We start from the raw sequence: 6,772 nt of genomic DNA, 5'->3' as shown, positions 1-6,772 counted from the left end.
GCACTTGTACCCATTGGATCCCCAAATTATAGCAGAAAAAGTAAGAAGAGAGGTGTTGTAAAACCTCCTCTTAAACCCCAGTAAGTTGTCAATTTTGTCTTTTTGTAGAAGTGTTTTTTTGTTATTTTTGGCCAATGATGGGTGGGGGGGGGGGGGGGGGGGGGGGGCCCGACCTAAGTCCTTAGGAGAGGGTGGGGTAGCGGCCTTGTACTAGCTGGCCTGCACCGTGGAGGGCAAGAACCATGGCCCCCACTGTTGGGAGGCTTGTTGTGTTGTGTGGTGGGTTGGTCAGCGGTTATATATCATATATATATATATATTAGTAATTTAGTTTACATCCCATAGTAATAAGCTACCTTTCCAAAAGAAAAAAAAAAGTGTTCTTTTTTTATATTTTGTATTTTTGTGTTTTTTTTGGTAAAAAAGGCGCTGATTAATATATTATAATATAAAATAGTAAATTACAACCTATAATAGATATGCCCCGCTTTATCGTCGGCAACAATTTTTGCCAGACGAGGGGGTAAGGCATAGACTAGGAATATATGTTCCATCTCTGATTCAGATGAAATAAAACCGGCCAAAAAATCAGCAGCGGCATTCACTTCACGCAAATGATGGACGAAAATACAATTTGTAAAATCTCGTCGCAAATCTCAGATGTTTTTTAACAAATCACGCACAGTCCAAGGTGCAACCTCTAGTTGATCCACTAGAGTGATCGCTTGTAAAGAATCACTTTGAACTTCGACGTTCAGAAATCCACGGTTACTTGCGGCCTCCATTCCAGTTTTCAAAGCAAGTAATTCCATTCATAACACGTTGATACTAAATACATCATCCTGCAATTGCGAAGACAACGTCTCCATTGGAATCACGACCCATCATTCCAAATCCTCCTTGATTCCCAACCACCGATCCATCACAATTTATTGCTATCCAACCTTCAGGAGGATGGGTCCAAGTTAGACATCGTTCAGATGAATTAACATAAGTGACAGAAATATATCATCTACCGTAAAAATCCTGATTAAGAGGGGAGTTCTCCACTAGGTGATTAATCTGGTTATACCTTCCTTGAGTATCATTGAGCACACGAGCCAAAACAGAATTTGGTGTAGAGGATCGGTCACTAAAAATGGCCTGATTACGGGCTTCCCAAATTCTATATATAGTGGCAGTGAAATTAAATCGTTGTATTTGACTTTTTAGAGAGGTTCAACATAAATGATCTTCCAACCAAGCAATCTCTTTAGGCCAAGACAAAAGAGGAGGGCGGGAGAACCCACTCATATGTAATACAACGCTCCAAAATTGAATTGCATTTATCTTGTGAGTGTGTTATTGATGTGGAGAAAATATGATCGAACCTGGTTCATACTTGGTTTGATCTTCGACTCCGGTCGGGATGAAGGGAATCGACTCGCTTCCGAGCGAGCCGGGCCCAGGAGATAGCTTGCTGAGGAAGCGAACTATATCAGCAACAAGCATGCCCTAATCCGACTTATGGATTAGGTTAATTACCCTAATGATGGCAGACACAACTTGGCGGCTGTCACTTATCATTATTGAAGGGATAATCATCAAATAACTACGAGATTACCCTAGGAGTCCTCAACTAGTTCAAACTAGTAGAAGTCTATCGCTCAATGGATCTAACTGTTAGAATCCAACGACTATCCGAAGAAGGCTCAAATACATCCAACGAAGAAGATTTGAAGGTACACTCTATATAAACATCACTTACCTACAAGGTATGGGAGATCCAGATCCATACACACATTTGGACGTAAACACTCAGATGCTTATGATCTAAATCATTTTCCAGTTATTCATTCCTTAGCTCTGTGCTTCTAGCAGAGTGATTAAGTTCATCGACTGACTTAGCCTTCGGAGGTGGACTCCCGACCCCAACGGTTGGGCCACATCTGACGCTTTTGTTTTGCAGGTCATTCTAAGGAGATCTAAGGGCTGAGAAGATTTTGGACGCATCATTTAGCGCCGTCTGTGGGAACGATTCAAAAAGCTATGGTGACTAGATCAGCAGCAGCAGCCGCTGCACAATGCGATACTGGTGTCCAAATCCCTAGAGAGAATAATCTAGATATTCCTCAGGGAAGTTTACTACCTCTCGAAGTAGATGGCGGTCAAGGGGGACACAATCCTCCAGAGACACTCCAAGATCAATTGGATCAAGTGAAGATCCAACTTTTGGAACTAAGTCAGGCACTCCGCATGCTAACCATATGAGTGGTATTACCACAAGAACCTGATCATCGCGATGCAGGGAGGCGTGTATTACCACGGGATCAGAGATTGACTGAAGATCGGAATATCGGTCAGAACTTTTTTGAAGGTGACCTAGTGCCTAGGAGAGTAGATGATCTACCTAGGCGGGACGATCGGTTTGACAGACCACAGGAAAGTACAACCGATTCGAATACGAGGTTGGATACAGGAGTGAAAACTCACTCACCAACTGTTAGACGAGCCGTTCGTGATGATCGAGCAGTTCGTGATGAGCGGGCCGTTCGTGATGATCGAGTAGCTCGTGATGATCGTTTTGTTCGAGGTCGTGATCGTGTTGCAGAAGATCATTCAACTCATATTGGTCAGGAATTGGCCAATATTAATCAGAAGCTGGGACAATTGGCTAGAGGAAGGATAACTGATGATATCTATTCAGTTATTCGAAAGACCCCTTTTGCCGAGCCAATTGCGGGATACCAGTTTCCTCACAATTTCCGCTTGCCAACTTTTTCTACATTCGATGGCTCTGGAGATCCTACAGCCCACATTGGTTATTATCAATAGACTATGGCAATTGCAGGTAATTCTGATGAAATTCTCCGCAGGGTTTTTGGTTCATCTTTAACCGGAGCAGCGCAAAAATGGTTTTCGAACCTTCCATCGGGAAAGATCGTGAACTTTGATGAGTTGGTGCGCAAATTCATAGGGCGATTCCAGAGTGGAATCCAGATTAAAAAGACCGAGGAAATCTTGTTTACTATTAGACAAGGGAAGAGCGAAGCAATCAGGGAATATTTGAAAAGATTTAATAGAGTTACAATGGAGATAGAGAATCTAGATGAGCAAGTAGCTAAAACTGCTTTGTTCACTGGACTCACTAACCGAAGACTCCTGGAGTTATTACTTCAGAATATGCCTACAACTTATGCTGAGTTGGTACAGAGATGCCAAAAGCAGGCTGAAGTCACGGAGATCTTAGATGCGTGCCAGGGGGACAATAAAGCCTCTACCAAAGAACAAAAGGTTCCTGAGAATAGGCGAAGCCAAAGCCAGAATGTTCGGGATCGAGTTGGAAAGCCTCAGGCTTGGCGGCAGAGATCTCCCGGTAAAAATGAGTATACTCCATTAAATACTCCTCGGGCTGATATTTTGAATATCATTAAGAAGCGAAATATTTTGAAGTGGCCTCCGAAGATTCCTTTAAAGCCTGGAGAGCAGCAGGATCGAGAAAAATATTGTCGTTTCCACAAGGATTACGGTCATTATACCAATGATTGTCGTCATCTAAAGGCGGATATTGAGAGATTGATATCTCAGGGACATTTGTCCAATTTTGTTAACAAGAGAAGAGAGGAGCCACGTGAAGCGGGCCTCAAAAGGGACCGTTCAGTTAGTCCAGAACAACCGAAGGAGGCTCCGAGGTCTAAAAAAGGTAAGGAGGTGATTGATGCTACTTGGTCACCGATCCTTACAATATTCGGAGGCCCAGAACCCGAATCACTCCGGAGGTTGAAAACAAAATCTAAATTTGTTGGAACCGGAGAAACGCAGAAGAATAAGAGGCCAAATGGTGAAGATTCTATCACCTTTGGCGAAGAAGATGAGAGAGGCGTTTGTTTACCTCATGATGATGCCATAGTCATCAAGGTAGAGATCGCGCGCCGTGAAATACATAGAGTTTTAGTTGATACAAGGTCAGCTGCGAACCTAATATCTTATGAGGTGTATCATAAGCTTAAGGTGGATAGGGACTTGATGGAGCCATCATCCACACATTTATATGGCTTTGCAGGATCATCTGCAATAGCGGAGGGATCTGTCCAGTTGGACCTATCGATTGGGAGTTTTCCCAAGGAAGCTACTGTCCAAATAAATTTTTTGGTGGTTTGGGAACTTCCAGCTTACAATGTTATCCTCGGACGGCCATCTTTGTCCAAGTTAGGTGCTATTGTTTCTACGAACCACCTGAAGATAAAATTCCAGACTGAAATGGGAATTGGTCAAGTTTCATCTGACCAGAGGATCTCTCGGCAATGTTATGTTGCCTATTTGAAGGATAAGGAGGGCCCAAGGAAGGTGACTGCCCTACCAATAGAAGTTCGAGATGATCGGGAAGAAGCAGAAATGCAAAGGCCCGAGCCGGTAGGAAAGCTAGAGCAAATCCAGTTGTTTACTGATAATACAGAGAGGATTACTTACATTGGATCTGAGCAGCTGGAAGAGTTCAAAGGAGAGTTGAAGTCTTTTCTTCAACAAAATAGTGATGTATTCGCATGGTCTGCTGAAGACATGCCAGGTATTGATCGAAATGTTGCAAAGCATAAACTCTGGATAGATCCAAAGATAAAACCAATTATCCAAAAAAGGAGAAATTTCTCCATAGAAAAGTACGAAGCCGTTCGGGGTGAAGTCGAAAAATTGAAGATTTCTGGTTTCATAGAACCAATTGAATGCCCAACTTGGTTAGCCAATGTGGTAATGGTCAAGAAGGCGAATGGGAAGTGGAGGATGTGTACAGACTACACCGACCTCAATAAGGCTTGTCCTAAAGATTGCTATCCGTTGCCCAAGATTGATATCTTGATAGATGCAACTGCATGATATGAAACCTTGAGTTTCATGGATGCCTACTCGGGGTATAACCAGATCCTCATGAATAAGGAGGATGAAAAATTTACGGGTTTCATGACCGATCGTGAAAGCTTCTATTATAAAGTCATGCCGTTTGGCATGAAAAATGGAGGAGCTACATATCAAAGGGCCATCAACAAGATATTCAAAGACCTAATCGGGAAAAATGTTGAGGCTTATGTTGACAATATGCTGGTAAAAAGCGTTGCAAGGGCAAAGCATATCGCAGATTTAACAGAAGTATTCGCAGTACTGCGAAAATATCAAATGAAGCTGAATCCAGAGAAATGCGCCTTTGGAGTATCTTCAGGCAAATTCTTGGGCTTCATGGTATCACAGAGAGGTATTGAGGCTAATCCAGCCAAAATACAAGCTTTAATTGATATGGAAGCCCCAAAAATTGTTCGGGATGTACAGTGCTTGACGGGGAGAATTGCTGCTCTGAACCGTTTCATCTCAAAATTTGGAGAAAAGTGTCTACCATTTTTTAAGGCACTTAAAGATTTGAGGGGAAGCAAGGAGGCGAATTGGACTGAAGAGTGCCTGAGAGCTTTCGAGGAATTAAAGGAAACACTAGGAAGACCACCGCTTTTATCCCGACCTGAAAGGGGAGAAGTTTTACAACTATATTTAGTAGCATCTCTTTCAGCGGTCAGTGCGGTACTCGTTCGGGAGAAGGATAAGAACCAGTAGCCGATTTATTATGTCAGCCACGTTTTACTTGATGCAGAGACGCGGTATTCTCAGATCGAGAAGCAGGCTCTAGCTCTCATGACAGCAGCTAGGAAGCTACGGCCATACTTTCAAGCTCACTCGATAGAGGTATTTACAACTTTCCCTCTTAGTAAAGTTCTTCGTAAACCTGATTTGTCTGGAAGGATGGTGGCCTGGTCGGTTGAACTCAGTGAGTTTCAAGTAAGCTTTAAGCCTAGAACGACAATCAAAGCTCAGGCACTAGCCGATTTTGTAGTAGAAATACTGCACCAATGGAGAACATCGTTGAAGAGCCCACTATACCAACCATTTGGGAAGTATATGTGGATGGTTCGAGTAATAAAGACGGAGCAGGAGCTGGAATTCTTTTGAAGAGTCCAGCAGGATTCATCATTCGATATGCATTGAGATTTGCATTCGAAGCTAGCAATAATGAAGTAGAATATGAAGCCCTGATAGCTGGGCTTAGATTGTCAAAAGCATTGGCAGTAGCAGATGTAACTATTTATAGTGACTCTCAGCTTATTGTCAATCAAGTTCAGGGTGAGTATGGTATTAAATAACCTCACTTGCAGAAATATCGAGAGATCGTGCAAGCATTGCAAAAAGAATTCAGGAATTTGAAGGTATGTCAGATTCCAAGGACAGAAAACATAGTGGCAGATGACCTATCCCGATTAGCCAATGCCAAAGAGAAAAATCTAGACCCTTCGGTCTACATTGAAGAGATAACATTTCCAAGTTATCATGAGAAAGAAATTTCCTACATTGAAGCAGAGCGTTGCTGGATGGATCCAATAGTGGAATACCTGAGAGATGATAAATTACTAGAGGATCCAAAAGAGGTAAGATTAGTCAGAGTACGATCGGCAAGGTTCATTATGCAAAATGGAAGGCTGTACAGAAGATCTTATTCTGGACCCCTTCTGAGATGTCTAGGTCCCGAAGGAGTAGAGTCGGCTCTGGCCGAAGTACATGAAGGGATTTGTGGCACTCACATGGGTGGACGAGCCCTGGCCCACAAAATCTTAAGACTTGGGTTATATTGGCCTAAGATCCAACAAGTTGCTATGGAATATGTTCGCCGGTGTAGCAATTGTCAAGTCCATGCTACAGTATCCAAACGCCCAGTGGAACCATGACGTCAATTCTAGATCCCATCCCTTTTGCGATGTGG

Source organism: Hakea prostrata, chromosome 10 (genome assembly GCF_041222555.1).
Source record: "Hakea prostrata isolate BN-2017 chromosome 10, UWA_Hpros_2, whole genome shotgun sequence".
Classification (NCBI taxonomy): domain Eukaryota; kingdom Viridiplantae; phylum Streptophyta; class Magnoliopsida; order Proteales; family Proteaceae; genus Hakea; species Hakea prostrata.
The sequence above is the reverse complement of the archived record's forward strand: the minus strand, read 5'-3'. Positions refer to the sequence as shown.